The sequence below is a fragment of the Phocoena sinus genome, chromosome 7, assembly GCF_008692025.1.
Source record: "Phocoena sinus isolate mPhoSin1 chromosome 7, mPhoSin1.pri, whole genome shotgun sequence".
In the NCBI taxonomy this organism is placed as follows: domain Eukaryota; kingdom Metazoa; phylum Chordata; class Mammalia; order Artiodactyla; family Phocoenidae; genus Phocoena; species Phocoena sinus.
Genome location: NC_045769.1, coordinates 83,087,306 through 83,106,058, shown reverse-complemented (window position 1 = coordinate 83,106,058; position 18,753 = coordinate 83,087,306). Strand labels below are relative to the sequence as shown.

Here is an 18,753-nt window from a genome sequence, read left to right as displayed (position 1 = left end):
ATTGAATCTCTACATTGCTTTGGGTAGTATAGTCATTTTCACAATGTTGATTCTTCCAATCCAAGAACATGGTATATCTCTCCATTTCTTTGTATCGTCTTTAATTTCTTTCATCAGTGTCTTACAGGTTTCTACATACAGGCCTTTTGTCTCCTTAGGTAGGTTTCTTCCTAGGTATGTTTTTGTTGTCATTGCAATGGTAAATGGGAGTGTTTCCTTAATTTCTCTTTCAGATTTTTCATCTTTAATGTATAGGAATGCAAAATATTTCTGTGCATTAATTTTGGATCATGCTACTTTACCAGATTCATTGATTAGCTCTAGTAGTTTTCTGGTAGCATCTTTAGGATTCTCTTTGTATAGTATCATGTCATCTGCAAAGAGTGACAGTTTTACTTCTTCTTTTCTGATTTGGATTCCTTTTATTTCTTTTTCTTCTCTGACTGCTGTGGCTAAAACTTCCAAAACTATGTTGAATAATAGTGGTAACAGTGGACAACCTTATCTTGTTCCTGATCTTAGAGGAAATGGTTTCAGTTTTCACCATTGAGAACGATGTTGGCCGTGGGTTTCTCCTATATGACCTTTCTTATGTTGAGGTAAGTTGCCTTTATGCCTACTTTCTGGAGGGTTTTTATCTTAAATGGGTGTTGAATTTTGTCGAAAGCTTTTCTGCATCTATTGAGATAATCATATGGTTTTTATCCTCCAGTTTCTTAATATGGTGTATCACATTGATTGATTCACATATATTGAAGAATCCTTGCATTCCTAGGATAAACCCCACTTGATTATAGTGTATGATCCTTTTAATGTGCTGTTGGATTCCATTTGCTAGTATTTTGTTGAGGATTTTTGCATCTATGTTCATCAGTGATATTGGCCTGTAGTTTTCTTTCTTTGTGACATCTTTCTCTGCTTTTGGTATCAGGCTGATGGTGGCCTCGTAGAATGAGTTTGGGAGTGTTCCTCCCTCTGCTATATTTTGGAAGAGTTTGAGAAGGTAGGTGTTAGCTCTTCTCTAAATGTTTGATAGAATTCGCCTGTGAAGGCCTCTGGTCCTGGGCTTTTGTTTATTGGAAGATTTTTAATCACAGTTTCAATTTCAGTGCTTGTGATTGGTCTGTTTATATTTTCTATTTCTTCCTGGTTCAAGTCTTGGAAGGTTGTGCTTTTCCAAGAATTTGTCCATTTCTTCCAGGTTGTCCATTTTATTGGCATATAGTTGCTGGTAGTAGTCTCTCATGATCCTTTGTATTTCTGCAGTGTCACTTGTTACTTCTCCTTTTTCATTTATAATTTTATTGATTTGAGTCTTCTCCCTTTTTTTCTTGATGAGTCTGGCTAATGGTTTATCAATTTTGTTTACCTTCTCAAAGAACCAGCTTTTAGTTTTATTGATCTTTACTATTGTTTTCTTCATTTCTTTTTCATTTATTTCTGATCTGATCTTTATGGTTTCTTTCCTTCTGCTATCTTTGAGGTTTTTTTGTTCTTCTTTCGCTAATTGCTTTAGGTATAAGGTTAGATTGTTTATTTGAGATGCTTCATGTTTCTTGAGGTAGGATTGTATTGCTATAAACTTCCCTCTTAGAACTGCTTTTGCTGCATCCCATAGGTTTTGGGTCTTTGTGTTTTCATTGCCATTTGTTTCTAGGTAGTTGTTGATTTCCTCTTTGATTTCTTCAGTGATCTCTTGGTTATTTAGTAGTGTATTATTTAGCCTCCGTGTGTTTATATTTTTTACAGATTTTTTCCTGTAATTGATATCTAGGCTCATAGCGTTGTGGTCGGAAAAGATACTTGATATGATTTCAGTTTTCTTAAATTTACCAAGGCTTGATTTGTGACCCAAGGTATGATGTATCCTGGAGAATGTTCCATGAGCACTTGAGAAGAAAGTGTATTCTTTTGTTTCTGGATGGAATGTTCTATAGATATCAGTTAAGTTCATCTTGTTTAATGTGTCATTTAAAGCTTGTGTTTCCTTATTTATTTTCATTTTGGATGATCTGTCCATTGGTGAAAGTGGGGTGTTAAATTCCCCTACTATGATTGTGTTACTGTCGATTTCCCCCTTATGGCTGTTAGCATTTTCCTTATATATTGAGGTGTCCCTATGTTAGGTGGATAAATATTTACAGTTGTTATATTCTTGGATTGCTCCCTTGATCATTATGTAGTGCCCTTCTTTGTCTCTTGTAATACTCTTTATTTTAAAGTCTATTTTGTCATATGAAAATTGCTACTCCAGCTTTCTTTTTATTTCCATTTGCATGGAATATCTTTTTCCATCCCCTCACTTTCAGTCTGTATGTGTCCCTAGGTCTGAAGTGGTCTCTTGTAGACAGCATATATATGGGTCTTGTTTATTTATCCATTCAGCCAGTCTATGTCTTTTGGTTGGAGCTTTAATCCATTTACATTTAAGGTAGTTATCATTATGTATGTTCCTATTACCATTTTCCTACTTGTTTTGGGTTTGTTTTTGTAGGTCTTTTCCTTCTCTTGTGTTTCCTGCCTAGAAAAGTTCCTTTGGCATTTGTTGTAAAGCTGGTTTGGTGGTGCTGAATTCTCTTAGCTTTTGCTTGTCTATAAAGGTTTTAATTTCTCTGTCAAATCGAATGAGATCCTTGCCAGCTAGAGTAATCTTGGTTGTAGGTTTTTCCCTTTCATCACTTTGAATATGTCCTGCCACTCCCTTCTGGCTTGCAGAGTTTCTGCTGAAAGATCAGCTGTTAACCTTATGGGGATTCCCTTGTATGTTATTTGTTGTTTTTCCCTTGCTGCCTTTAATATTTTTTCTTCATATTTATTTTTTGATAGTTTGATTAATATGTGTCTTGGCGTGTTTCTCCTTGAATTTATCCTGTATGGGACTCTCTGTGCTTCCTGGACTTGATTGACTATTTCCTTTCCCATACTAGGGAAGTTTTCAACTATAATCTCTTCAAATATTTTCTCAGTCCGTTTCTTTTTCTCTTCTTCTTCTGGAACCCCTATAATTCGAATGTTGGTGCGTTTAATGTCGTCCCCGAGGTCTCTGAGACTGTCCTCCGTTCTTTTCATTCTTTTTTATTTATTCTGCTCTGCGGTAGTTATTTCCATTATTTTATCTTCCAGGTCACTTATCCTTTCTTCTGCCTCAGTTATTCTGCTATTGATTCCTTCTAGAGAATTTTTAATTTCATTTATTGTGTTGTTCATCATTGTTTGTTTGCTCTTTAGTTCTTCTAGGTGGTTGTTAAACGTTTCTTATATTTTCTGCATTCTATTTCCAAGATTTTGGATCATCTTTACTATCATTACTCTGAATTTTTTTTCAGGTAGACTGCCTAGTTTCTCTTCATTTGTTTGGTCTGGTTGGTTTTTACCTTGCTCCTTCATATGCTGTGTGTTTCTCTGCCTTCTCATTTTGCTTAACTTACTGTGTTTGGGATCTCCTTTTCGCCTGCTGCAGGTTCATAGTTCCTGTCGTTTTTGGTGTCTTCCCCCAATGGCTAAAGTTGGTTCAGTGGCTTGTGTAGGCTTTCTCATGGAGGGGACTGGTACCTTTTGTTCTGGTGGCTGAGGCTGGATCTTGTCTTTCTGGTGGGCAGGACTACGCCCGGAGGTGTGTTTTGGGGTGTCTGTGACCGTATTATGTTTTTAGGCAGCCTCTCTGCTAATGGGTCGGGTTGTATTCCTGTCTTGCTAGTTGTATGGCATAGGGTGTCCAACACTGTATCTTTCTGGTCATTAAGTGGAACTCAGTCTTACCATTGAGATGCAGATCTCTGGGAGAGATTTCGCTGTTTCATATTACATGGAGCCAGGATATCTCTGGTGGACCATGTCCTCAAGTTGGCTCTCCCACCTCAGAGGCACAGGCTGGACAACCAGCCGGAGCCCCAAGACCCTGTCAGCCACATGGCTCAGAGAAAAAGAAAGAAAGAAAAAAATAAAATAAAGTTATTAAAATTAAAATTTTTTAAATTATTAATAATAAAAAAATTTGAAAATAATTTTTAAAAAAAAGAAAGAAAAAAGAGAGCAGCGAAACCAAAAAACAAATCTGCCAATGATAAGCAGCACTAAAAACTATACAGAAAAATAAAGAAAAAGATGACAGATAGAACCCTAGGACAAATGGTAAAAGCAAAGCTATATAGACAAAATCACACAAAGAAGCATATACATACACACTCGTAAAAAGAGAAAAAGGGAAAATGTATTTATATCTTTATATTAAAAGGAAGAGAGCAACCAAATCAATAAACAAATCCACCAATGATAATAAACTCTAAGTACTAAACTAAGATAAACATAAAACCAGAAACAAATTAGATGCAGAAAGCAAACCCCAAGTCTACAGTTGCTCCCAAAGTCCACCTCCTCAATTTGGGATTTTGTTGTCTATTCAGGTATTCCACAGATGCAGCGTACATCAAGTTGATTGTGGAGATTTAATCCACTGCTCCTGAAGCTGCTGGGAGAGATTTCCCTTTCTTTTCTTTGTTCGCACAGCTCCTGGGGTTCAGCTTTGGATTTGGCCCCACCTCTGCATGTAGGTCGCCTGAGTGTGTCTGTTCTTTGCTCATATAGGAGGGGCTTAAAGGAGCAGCTGATTCTGGGGCTCTGGCTCACTCAGGCCAGGGGGAGGGAGGGGTACGGAATGCGGGACAAGCCTGCGGTGGCAGAGGCTGGCGTGATGTTCCCCCAGCCTGAGGCGCGCCGTGTGTTCTCCTGGGGAAGTTGTCCCTAGATCACGGGACCCTGGCAGTGGCAGGCTGCACAGGCTCCCAGGAGAGGAGATATGGATAGTGACCTGTGCTTGCACACAGGCTTCTTGGTGGCTGCAGCAGCCTTAGTGTTTCATGCCCGTCTCTTTTGTCCACACTGATAGCCGCGGCTCACACCCATCTCTGGAGCTCATTTAGGTGGTGCTCTGAATCTCCTTGCGCACCCCAAAACAATAGTCTCTTGCCTCTTAGGCCTTTCCAGACTCCCTCCCGGCTAGCTGTGGTGCACTTGCCCCCTTCAGGCTGCGTTCACACAGCCAACCCCAGTCCTCTCCCTGGCATCTGACTTCCGAAGCTGGAGCCTCAGCTCCCAGCCCCCACCCGCCCTGGCAGGTGAGCAGACAAGCCTCTCGGGCTGATGAGTGTTGGTCGGCACCTATTCCCTGTGCTAGAATCTCTCCACTTTGCCCTCTGCACCCCTATTGCTGTGCTCTCCTCCGTGGCTCCGAAGATTCCCCCTTGCCACCCCCCATCTCTGCCCATAAAGGGGCTTCCTAGTGTGTGGAAACTTTTCCTCCTTCACAGCTCCCTCCCAGAGGGGCAGGTCCTGCCCTATTCTTTTGTCTCTGTTTTTTCTTTTTTCTTTTGCCCTAGCCAGGTACGTGGGGAGTTTCTTGCCTTTTGGGAAGTCTGAGGTCTACCAGCTTTCAGTAGGTGTTCTGTAGGAGTTGTTGCACAGGTAGATGTATTTCTGATGTATTTGTGGGGAGGAAGGTGATCTCCAAGTCTCACTCCTCCTCCATCTTGAAGGTCTCCTGATCACAGTATCTTTACATGGTTTTTTTTGGTAAAGAATTTTTTGCTGTACACCATTTTTAAAGTCTTTATTGAATTTGTTACTGGATTGCTTCTGTTTTATGTTTTGGTTTTTTGGCCACGAGGCATGTGCGATCTTAGCTCCCCGACCAGGTATCAAACACTCACCTCCTGCATTAGAAGGCAAAGTCTTAACCATTGCACCACCAGGGAATTCCCTCTTTACATGTTATTTTAATATTTTCATTCCAAAAAGAAAAGTAAAGCCATAAAACTACTTACTTCTAGCTGCAAGCATTAGCCAATTTCTTCATCCTAAACAGGACCTATAGACTGATTTTCATACAAATCAGTTGCTGTTGCTATGTTATTGTCACATATATGTACCTACTGATCATCCCTTTCTATCTCCAATGTTGAGTGTACTACTTCCGAAAGAATTCTGAATTCTTTTTTTCTCATACTTCAAACATACCACATGATTTTATACAAACTGTTCAAGAGATAGCAGCTTCTATAAAATGATTGGGAAGCTCATATTTTGCTAAATTACCTAGATCCAATTATATTTTATACTTTATATTATTAAGCTTTCTAGTAGTAAACTTATATTATGATCTTTAAAAACCAAAACAAATAAAAGAATTTCTAATAGTGTTGTTGTGATTTACCACATATTAAAGTAAATATTGGGAGCTGCTTTAATTTATCTCATGGTCATTTACTAGAATCTAGTAATCATATTGTTATGTTATATTTATAAATTGAAATTTATTTATTTTACTTACGTTGCCCAATAGGAATAAGACACAAGCTATAAAAAATATATAACTAAATAAATATTGGTAATTTGGTAAGAATTTTATCCTGTTACAATTTATTTTCGATGAATATTAAAGAAAGTGTTTCTTGCTACATATATAAAGCTTTTTGACTCAAATTTTCAGTATATGTATAAATTTTCATATATATTTATGAAGATTATGCAGTTGTAATTTCACTGTAGACTTTCCCAAACCACTGGAGTAAATTTCTCTCTTTACCCATTTGCTGACTAGTTGTGATCTACCAATGGAAGCAATCATTCAGTTGATCTTAACACCTGAATCATCAAGCCAATTTAAGTATTCTAGATAGTAATATCTTCAGCTCAAGCCTAACTGGAACATCAGTATGGGACTCAAGTAAATGAACATAGATTTTGGTGGACTTTGCTGTCTCTTTTCTTGTTTGTTTTTTGCTCTATAATTCACCTTTTGCATGTTAAAACTTCAGGTTCAAATTCAGACAGATTCTAATTTCTTCATTCTTTCATTCTTCTGATTGAATCTTCAATTTTAAATTTATTCCAGTTCCCAAATACCATTGTTCACAGTGATCCTATTGTAGTGGTTGTAGATTGGTTTATAAATATTTCCTAACCTAATTTGGACTTTGAATTTAGAGGGGGAAAAAATACCAGATTAACGCTTTAGGACTATTTTCAGCATCTGATTGGAATTTTTAATTTTTGTTATGTGTTTGAAGTAAGGACAAACTATAGTCTAAACCAGGTTTAGTCTATCGTTTGATTCTTTTCTTATGTTTCTTTACTTATCCATACTAATTATATGTGTTCCCATGTTTTAGATTTTTGTGTATGTGCTTAGATTTTTAAACATGAAGTGTCTGAAGAACTTTATTACTACTTTCTTTTAGCTATCTTACAAGATCAATGTGGTTATTCAGTCACAAACAGAAATAGTTCCCTAGGATAGTTCATCTTAGCAGTTTATTTTTAATACTTTAGAGATTGAACATTCTCTGACAAAATAAGTTCATTCTTCTTCATAGAAAAAATTTTGATGACAGCTTTATTAAAATACAATTTGTTATAAATTTCACAATTTTAAATTGTACAGGTCAGTGCTTTTTGGTGTATTCAGAATGTTGTACATCAATTACCACTTATTCCAGAACATTTTCATCACCCCAAAAAGAAACCCTGTACCCTTTAGCAGTCACTCTTCATTCCCCTCTACTCCAAGCCCCTGGCAGTCATTAATCTTTTTGCCTCTATGTATTTGCCTATTCTGTACATTTTATATACATAGAATCATACATTATTCTGCTCTTTGTGTCTTGATCCTTTCACTTAGCATAATGTTTTCAAGTTTCATCCATGTTGTAGCATGTGTCAGAATTTCATTCCTTTTTATGGCCAAATAATATTCCATTGTATGGATGGTAGTACATTTTATGTATCTGTTCATCAACTCATGATAGTTTATTCTTTTTGAATAAGTTATTATCAGCGACAGGAAGCCTAAAATTATCTTTTGGTACAGAGCAGTCTTTGATGTATGTTTTAGGCATTAAAAACTTGTGGTTTTTTGTTGTTTTTTTTTAGTTTTGGTATGTTTTTTAACAGTTATAATGGATTTAAACTTACCTTTCAAAACTAAAAAGTTGTTAATTACAAAACACATCTGACTCCCAAAAGTTTTGAATGAAGGTATTGTGTAAACTCTCTGGAAATTAAGAGAAGAGGAGAATTTGGTCATCTGTTGAGAATATTTAATTTATCCTTTTTTCTAGATAAACATTCACTAGACCCCGCCTTCCTTATATCCGTAACTAAAGTGCATCCTTTTTGAAAAGAGAGTCTCTCTTCTGTTTTCGCCACCAGGAACTGAGTTCATTTTTGTCTAGATTATAAAGTAGCAGCTTCTTTACATCTGTGAGCACCTTACTTTACATCTATTAAAGAAGTTAACAAACTGAATTTTAACAATCGGTATACTTGTCACTTTTCTAGCTACCGGCCTGTAAGCTCCTTGAAAACAAAAACTGTCATTTATCTCTTGGCTTTTTTCTACAAGGCTGGCAAAGAGTTTCTACTCATTTGTTTGCTGGAAGAATAATGAATGAATATGTAGAGTCAATAAGTATTATCACTTATTTTCCCTTTGGTACAGTGTTTCTCAACATTTTTTAATAGGTAAGTGTTAAAACTTTCAAGAAGAATGTCATTGTTTTTCAGTTACAAAAATGTTGGGAACGTATATTGTTAAAAATTAGATCACAACCCAAAGCTTTATGAAGGAACATTACAAATCAAGGGGAAATGGACCTCTATAGTGAACATTCAGAGAAGTAACATTTCTAAATACAACAAGTTTCAAAAACAAAAATATTTAGAAAACTGTTTATTGCATAAAACTCCTATGAAGCCTGTAAATCTGCTTGCAAAATCAGCTGATTTTAATTTCTAAATAAGAGAAAATTTTACTCAAGAAAATTTTGAAAATGATCATCACCATATTCTTTTTAATACTGACTTTTAGAACATTTGAGTCTTTTAGGGGTTCCTTTTGATTAGATAAATGCAACTTACAGATTTGATGACAGTCATCTTAAGGCAGATTTACAGGCTTCATAGAATTTTTATTCTCCTCATTAATTATATGTCACCAAAAGTTTCTTTGTGTTTGCTGTCTTTAACCAGCAATCTGTGTGACAGTAAATTTGAAAATGTAGGACTGGTAGTTAAACAATTTAAACCTCTGTAACAATCACAAACACCATGGTGTCAAGGAGGTCATCCGAGTGATCAGCTGCCTGCGTGGCTGAGATGCAAGCATGCTTCTCAGGCCCCTAGGATAGTCATTGACTCATATGCCTCGGGTGCTCTCAAATCATTCCATTAGATAACTATGCAGTTATTAATTTCTTAAATTAAAAATTTAAACAGATGTTTTTACCACCTTTAACATGAACTCCTTGGAAAACTCTGTGACCTTCTAGATCAGCAATCAGCTAGCTTTTTCTGTTAAAGGCCAGGTAGATAGTAAATATTTTAGGCTTGACTGACCAGCAGGTCCTCAACTACTGTTGAGGCATGAAAGAAGTCACAGGTGATACATGAACGAATGAGCATGGCTGTGTTTCAGCTTTATTTATGGACACTTAAATTTGAATTTCATATAATTTTCAGGTGTCATGATTTTTTTTTCTTGTGGTGCTTTCTGAACCACTTAAAATGTAAATACCATTCTTGGCTTGGGGGGATGCGGGGAGCATACAAAAAACAGGTGGCAAACTGGGTTTGTTCGCTGGCTGAAGTTGGCCAACCCCTACTCTAGATGGTTAAATCTTCTGGTTGGGAAAAGTCTGCTGTAATGCATTCTTAAACTCCTCCACTACCAATTCTATCATGACATCCCAAAGTGATTTCAGCTTATGCCTGAAGACAAAAGATGTTCAATTTGTTACCAGCAGCTTCTGTGTGACCCCAATAATGTTGCTTCTTTCTCCCACTTCACAAGTAGCTCACAGAAGTAAATAAAAGGAAATTTCAACGCTGCCTGCTGTGAAACTAATCGTCTTTTGTTAAGATGATGTAGTGTGGTATAATGAAAAGAAAAGCTGGGAAACTTAGAAACCAGGGTGTGGTTGGTTTTACTACTACGCAAAGTGGTCAAATTTCTCAAACTTCTGAGGCTTCATTTTCTCTCCTGCTCATCTGGAAGAAGTATTGAGGTTATATTATAGTAGTAGATATGAAATCACTGGTAAAGTAAAAAGTATGAAAATCATTGCCATTGTGGTGGTGGTAGTATTGAATGCTTTATTATTTACTCTTACATAAGATTTCTTGCAGGGTTCCCTATATATGCTGATATATTCCTCTTGAAGATTAGGTACAGATTAAGGATTGCTCATAAACTTTCCACGGGCATTTTACCACCACATACTCTCACACTTTCAAGCTACCCTCATCTCCTTACTGTATAGATGTACCAAGTTCATTACTAACAGTACTATGAAAATTTTTAATTATATTCCTCATATTCTTTCTTATTCCTTTATGAGGGCAGAGACTTTGTCTCATCCCTGTTGTATCTTCAGTACCTAAAACAATGTCTGGAATATATTTGAGTCTCATAAATAGTTTCTGAGTGAATCAATGACAAAAATAATCCCATATGTTTACTCGCCTTTCATTATCAAAAGGCATATAGAAAGCTCCTTACAAACAAAATGTATTTAAATGCATAAAATACATAGGATTACAAAGGAAATCTACTTTTTGCAACTTTACTAAAATATAGTTCTATCCACAGATCCTTTAGGGTCCATGAACCCTGGTTTTTAAAATACGGAAGAATTTTTAACTAGTATCAGGAGACACACAATCCATAACTCTAAACTGCAAAATTACTTTGACAGGATCAAAAAGCAAATGCAAGCTTCATTTGGTCTTTTTAAGAAATCCTTCTAAATTATAACAAAAAGAACAATGGTTTTTTAAAAGAAAACAATGGATTTTCTTTTGGTTGCAGTAAGAAAAAACAGAGTTTGGCAAGCCTATTTTAAAAGGGCATTTGCCTGGGAAGATACTAGAGTATCATGAAATTCACAGGTGGGAAGAAAATGAACAAGGATAGCTCTGGGGATTTCACCTTTCTCTAGAGTAGAGCCATTCATGGGGACTCCCACTCATATGTCAAAATTTCAAGCTACTAAAAGAGAAACCTGGATGATTCAGCTTAGATCACAGATGCATTCCTGAATTGGTCAGCCAAAGTCAGAGGGTAGAATTATGCGGTAGATCTATGAGCACTGAGGGCCACTGTTTGGTGTCAGGGTGAGCTGGGAAGCTACTTCAAGAGATGTGTAGTCTTATTAGTTTGACTCCAGAAAATAGTACATTTATTTTATATTTATTAATGTCTCAAGATGAAACTTTACACTCAAAGCTACAAGACATCTTTGTCCACTGACAATTAGACTACATTTACAATTAGGAATTTCAATATGTGCCAGATCACCCACTGCCGTATTAATAAATGGCTTAATATCTTATAATACAGTATGCCAGTATAATGTAGTAGCAATATAGCATAGGGGCTTAAGAGTGTAGGCCCTTGAGCTAGACTTGCATGGCTTCATATCCACCTCCACCGCTTTATTAGCTGTGAAAGTTTGGACAAATTAATCTCTGACCCTCATTTTTGCTGTCTATAAAAAGGAAGTTTATCAGTGAGCTTTTGCTGCAGTACAGACCACCACAAAAATCTCACTGGCATGTCACAAATGCATTTAGTTCTTGCTCAGAAGTCTGGGGGGTAAGCAGGAGGAGGTCTGATCCAGGTTGAGCTCAACTGGACGTGGTTCCAAGTAGAGGATGGGCCTAAGTCTGTGCCACATGTCTCATCTTCCTTGGACCTATAGCTACCTGAAACATTTTTTTTCTCAGCATAAAAAGCAAGAGTGCAAGGAGGAAGCCCACTTACTAAAGCTACGTATTTCAAGGCTCTGCTTGTGTGTTGCCTGCTGTTATCCTCTTTGGTCAAAGCAAGTCACGTGGCCAAGCCCAAACTCAAAGAGCAGAGAGGTACACATGTACCTCCCATGAACGTGTGGTGGGGAAAGGGAGGAATAATCTAATATACCACAGAGATATAATATTAGTACCTAGCTAATAGAATTGTAAGTTTAATATTATACATACGGAGCTTAGAATAGCACTTGGCACATAGTAAATGCCCAATAAGTATTTGTTATTATTAGGCATACTCTTATGCAGAAACTCACACAGAAGTTCAGTATTGTTTACCTGTGATATAAGGTAGATATTTTACAAATGTGTCACTTCAAAACAGGCATGCTTAAATTTAATTAAAAACTTATCTCTAATTTTTAAATTGTAGATTAAATAAACAAGATTATATGTCTTTCAGACTGGCCAGCCAGCTTCTGGGATAGTCAGAGTGGTTACTGCCTCAATTACTTAATTCAGTGAAGTCATAGAACTACTAAAGATTGAGTTCTGCCTTCTCATTTTAGAGATAATATGTTGGGCCAAGAATGGTAAGGTATCTAAATCAAAGATAAAGAGATAGATGGATGGAAGGTGGATAGATAAATGATAAATAGATAAGTAACTAAATAGAAAATGGGAATGCAAGGAATCACCTAGATCTCTAGAATTCCAGTTGAAAACTCTTCCCACTATATTACGCAGCCCAGGTGTTGTTTCCTGTAGTTTTGTTTTGGGTTTTTTTGAATTTTATTTTTTTATACAGCAGGTTCTTATTATCTATTTTATACATATTAGTGTATACACGTCAACCCCAATCTCCCAATTCATCCCACCCCTCACCACTTTACCCACTTGGTGTTCATACGTTTGTTCTCTACTTCTGTGTTTCTATTTCTGCCCTGCAAACCGGTTCATCTGTACCATTTTTCTAGGTTCCACATATATGCGTTAATATACTTGTTTTTCTCTTTCTGACTTACTTCACTCTGTATGACAGTCTCTAGGTCCATCCATGTCTCTACAAATGACCCAATTTTGTTCCTTTTTATGGTAGAGTAATATTATCTAAGTGCTGTTTATCATATTTTTTTCTTTCAGCAACCCATATAAGAAGAAATAATTTTAAGAAGCTTTTAAAATAATTTTTTCAACTTCCTTCAACTGAGAAGAATATTATTATAGGATAGGGTTTACTTATAATGTTAAAAAAAAAACTAATCCTTACAGAAACCTTCACTTACCTACTTAACTAATATTTATTGAGTACTTATCTGTTAGGTACTTGGGCATACGGCAGAAAAAGAAAAAAAAAGCTGGTCTTGTGAGCATACATTACATAGAGGAGACAGGCAATAAAAAAATGAATGCATAGTATATTCCACAATTCTTTATCTGCAATTCCAAAATCCAAAAGCTCTAAAACTGAAAGTTTTTGCAATTCATATAATGGTAAAACCTGACCTAATCTTAACTTGTTTAGTGGTAAAACTGATATGAGCTATTTATTGTCTTTTTACAAATACCACTGAGAATGGATATATGTTTTGCTGTAGAGATATTAACATTTTATTTCAGAGTGCTGTCCCAGACCTCTCAGACTAGGGGGAGAAGCCGCATAATTATAGTCCATTTACCATATTACCTTTAAAAACTCAAATAATACTTAATCCCAAAACACATCTGGCCCCCTGGGGATTATATCGGGTTGTTTAATATCTAGAAATTATAAATACTGTGACTGGAAATGAAGTACGTATGGGTATAGAAAAATGAGGGTCAGTAGGGAGAGGGATGAATGCTGGAGGGTGGGAAAGTTGTTTAGCTAGTAGTAAGAGAAAACCTCTCTGGGAGGTGACATTTGAGCAGATTCTTGAAACATGCAGTGGAGCTCTCAGGGAAAAGAATGTTTCAGTCATTGGGAACAGACATGCACCTAGATGGAGAAATGTTCCAGTCTGAGGAGGAACCAAGGTCAAAGACCTTACCCAAAAGTGTGCTTAGTATATTTAAGGAAGAACAAGAAGACCACTAGGCTGTAGATTACACAGCAAGGGGAAAAATGATAGGATAGGCTCTCAGAGGTAGCCAGGGCCCAATCATCTAAGGCAAGATAAGGCCTTTGGATTTTATCGTAGATGCTCTGGGATATCTTTGAAGTGTTTTGATCAAGAGTGTCTAAAATCCATATGGGAACATATGTATATGTATAGCTGATTCACTTTGTTATAAAGCAGAAACTAACATACCATTGTAAAGCAATTATACCCCAATAAAGATGTTAAAAAAAAAAAAAGTGTCTAAAATCCAATTTTCTTATTAAAAATATTGCTCTGTGGATAATAAAAATATCCTTTTTTTGCTATATGGATAATTGTTGCAGTACCAAAGATTAGAAAAAATAAATGATCATAATTGTGAAATTCAGAAATTTAACAGTGATTGGTCATTTTTAATAAAATACTCTTAATCGTACTTTAATAAAATAGTATCATAGGTGTTCATTGAGCAAGTGCTGTGCTTTGAATGAATAATCTAAATATTACTTAACTATCATGTTTGTTCTTTCTTTCTAGATTTTTCTCTAAGCATTAGGGCTGAGAAACTAGCTTGGTCATGATAATGCTATTCCCACTCTCCCTTCCTCTTCCAGAGAGTCTTCTCTTCTACCTGCTGGGAGATAACTAGAGGAAAGAGCCCTGGATTTGAAATGATAAGAACTGGTTTGTTACACTGGCTCTGCTACCAGTTGATTGTAACAATGGCTGAGTTGTTTAACCTGTCTGGATTTCAGTTTCCTATCCTGTAAGATAGGGGGATTGAATCATCTGATTTATATAGCTCGCTCTTACCTGGAGTCATAAATTTAGCAAGTCCTGTGTGTAAGACTAAAATTCTGTGATTCTTAACGAGACCTCGTTAAGAATCTCAAAATGTCTTTAAATATGAATCTAAAGAAATATAGAATAACTGTCTGTCTGTTCAGAATTCACCCTTATTTCCTTTTTAACAGGACCAAGGAAATATATACCAGAAGCCAAGAGCACAGAATATTTTTCTTCATCAATCTGTAGAACTGTGATACTCCTCTAATTCCATCAAACACAAAGGAATGATCACCTTGACAGATGGCCACGGAGGATGTCAACAATTTTTTGGAGGCAAGCAATGAAATATTTGTGCTATGTGTTTTCTATTATTAAGTATGTAGAAACAAGTAGAATTATCTTATGTTTTAATGAAAAAAAAAAGTAGTCTTTAGTATAGCAATTTATATAAGCATAGCTATTTCTTTTTCTTTTTCTTTTTTTCCTGAGTACTGCTGCATGTCAAAAATTATAGTAAGCTGCTTTTGCCCTTACCTGGAGTACTATATAGTATAGGACTACATTAATCCCTAAATACAAAAAATCTAAATAATAAAAATTAAGTACCCATGTTTGAAAATAGGGCTCTTTGCATCTATCTTGGACACACATATCATATAACTACAAATACTAAATAGTTTGGGAAGTTAGAATTATTTTCTACTTATTTTAAAATTATCCATACGATGTATGAATTTTTTTTGTTTAATTTCTACATTTTTTTCCCTCACTTATTTTAAACAACTATTCTGAAGTGCTCCAAAATCTTGGGGTGTCATCCCTTTACATCCCTAATAGCTTTATATTTTATGAGAATCATACACTGCAAGATCCCATTGAACATTTCGTTACTTTCACAGCAGCTCTTATTGCTCCTGGAAAAATAGCTGGCCAAGGATTATGGACCACAGTGCCATCTTCAAAATTGAAATTAATTACATTACCCTTTAAAGGGGGTTTGCTTGGAAAGAAATTGACTGGATTATAAAGAAAAAAATAATAAATGTATGGAATCTGCTTTCTCTACTTTAATTGAAAATAAAGACTTAAGTAGATGAATATAAAATGAAATAAAAGTAAACTCAAAAATTTGAGTAGAATGCACTAAAGTTGAATTTCTCCAAGCATTTTGTACAAACAAAGAAACTGTAGATATGTTCAGAATTTTTAATTTAGTGTTAATTCAACTCATAGGCCTAAAGTCATCCAGCAAATGAGTCTGCTTTTTAAGCTGTACATAAAGGGATGCTTTCTAGGTAAAGGAGACCATAAATGTTTAAAAAACCCAGTGTAGCTTCTGAGTTTTCTTTCAGTAACTAGAGTCAAAATTAGTTCTTGCTTTTCTGTTGGGGAAAATTTCATCTAATTACATTCAAATTATTCTGCAACTTTTTGGACAGCAAATCCTGATCACAAAAGAAAAGAAAAAGCAGCTGTGTTGCCCTTTCCTCGTAGTTATAAGAATAGCATTATTATGCAGTCACTAGGCTTTATAGAACCATAAGTGATTATCCACTGGCGGCTTTCTGGCAGAGAGACACCTAAACCTTTCTGAACTGCTGATAATGTATGCCTTCTCTTTTTAAGGATCTTCAGAAAAATAGATTTCATTGCTTCCTTCAGTAAACCAATCTAGTATAACAGCTCTCAGGAGTAGGGAGATCTTTCTTAACCCTTTTATTAAGTGACTGTTTCTAAAACTTCTTTTCTCAGAATTACACTCTAATCATGATTTAAATCTTCTCTTAGTTCGATATACATAATTCACCTAACTATTTAAGAAAATAGTTAAAATTGACCATTGCTAAATTAATGGAACTAGTTCCTATAAACAGTGCTTCTCTATAAGCAACCTGTAGTCAAATTTCTTCTTTCTCTAATATTTCCTTTTTTAACTCATCCACATGTCATATCTTATTTTGATCTTCAGCTATTCTTTAACCACAGCAACGTATCTTGTGTCAGATAGCTGTAATTTATATTTCTTCCACATTATATTAAGAACCAGCCCTTTGTTCTCTTTGAATTGCATTCTATTTATGACCATGTCATTAATAAGCCACAGATATTTATAATTCTAATCAAAAGTGCTATTTCATTTATTTCCCATATTTTAACATTTATTTGCAAATTATGATTTAAAAAATTTTCAGTAGTTAGAAAGGCAATTAGAGCATAGCGGGTATGACTTACAAGCTTACTATTCAAGAACACAAATTCATAGAACAGATTAAGACTGATTAACCACAACTGTGCCACACCCACCAGCTGTGTGACCTTGAACAAATTGATTCTCTCTGACCCCCAGTTTGTACATCTTTAAATTTGATAATAATAATATAATTGTAAGGATTAAATGGGATGCATAATATAAGTAAAAAGCTTAGCTACCTAGCACTTGTGTAGTACATAATTCAATAAATAGGTGATGCAATTATTCTACTTTTTGCAAAATGAGTAAAAACAGGTTTCCTCATAGTAGCAAGCTGAACTCTTGCAAAAGCAATAATGAATTTGTCCATTATACTCATGCCAAATTTCTTTTATCATGTTTGTTGTACTGCTAGTAAATTTTATGCCCATTGAAGTTTCCCAATCAGCAGTTGAAAGCTGATTTTTAAACATGTAAAAATAGTTTATCCAGAAATAACCATTAAAAAACATAATTCTTAAAAAATGGTTGTTTACCTTTTAGTCTCATGAAAACTATGTATATTCCAAATTTTGCAAGAAATTTGTGTTCATGGACTCACTGCCTATTATAAAATTTAACTTCATATCAACCACTATTATTTGGAGAAATATTCCATGTGCAAGGCAGAATGATTTGAAGAATTTTCTTATTTGGATTAAATATCTTTTATGTACACATTGATCAGATATTTATTTAGTCTGAGAAACTGATCTGACATTTCACTAGAAAAATAAAAGTAAACAGGCAGTTTGGTTCTCTGTTAAAGTTTCCTAGGTTTCTGTAACAGATTACCACAAACTGGATGGTTTAAATTAACAAAAATTTATTTTCCCACAGTTCTTGAGACTAGAATTCTGAAATCAAATTGTCCATAGGGCCATGTTATTTTGAAGGCATTGGGGAGAATCTGCTCTATGCCGTTTTCTTAACGTATTGGCAACATTCCTTGGCATGCGTTGGTTTATAGACTCATCACTCCAATCTCTGCCTCGCTCATCACATGGTTTTCTCCCTGTGTGTCTGTGTCTCTTCTCTTATTATAAGGACACAGTCATGTTGGATTCATCATGACTTCATCTTAACTTGATTACAACTGCTAAGGTCCTGTTTCCAAATAAGGTCACATTCATAGGTGTTGAGGGTTAAGATTTGAACAATGTCTTTTGGGGGAACACAATTCAACAATAACACTGTCTTTTATATATATCTGTATTTTTTTTTAACTGAAAATAAAGTTAGGGAAGAAAAATTGATTTTAAAAACAAAGAGTTTTTTCTCCTAAGAAAGAAGTTTTTACACTTGTGAAGACACCTTTTGCTTATAATGATTTGGCAGTATCTTTTCTTCAACATTGTTTCTTGATACTTTTTCCCATCTCCTCTATAGCTCTATTTCTTAAAATTATATAGCTATCATTTTATTTGTTTACTTGAGGTCAAAGTTCAAATAATAGCATTATTGTTTTATTATCAAAGGCTTGAGTCCATATTATACATATCAACAAATGAAACACCCTAAAGACTGTAAAGATGGTATAGCGTTTGCATTTATAATTGAACTGATAGTTGTACTTTGTAAATGAACTGAGTCAGTTTTTCCTTTCCTTTACTTGATTCAAACCAAGGTTACTTTTTATTTCCATGAGTAAGAAATTCGCTTTAAATAAAGTTAAGAAAAATTGATGACCTTTCAAAATGAACGTAGCCACTATATATTTTTAACATTAATTCTATGCTTTATTCTAGTCAAGTCTTTCTAACTTATACTTGGTATGTGGTATATAGATCATCAGTACATTTTTATCATATCTTTTTTTGCATTCATTTCCCATATATTTAGACAATTGTCACA

General features: G+C 35.2%; 1 protein-coding gene across 1 annotated transcript in view; it reads left to right on the top strand.

Moving 5' to 3' along the window:
• LOC116756378 overlaps positions 1–14,998 on the top strand; it is a 179,444-nt gene extending 164,446 nt beyond the window's left edge. Inside the window, exon 5 of the mRNA XM_032636632.1 lies at positions 14,855–14,998. The gene's annotated coding sequence lies outside the window, so the exon portion shown is untranslated. The remainder of the gene's footprint in view (positions 1–14,854) is intronic.
• The last annotated feature ends 3,755 nt before the right edge of the window (positions 14,999–18,753 follow it).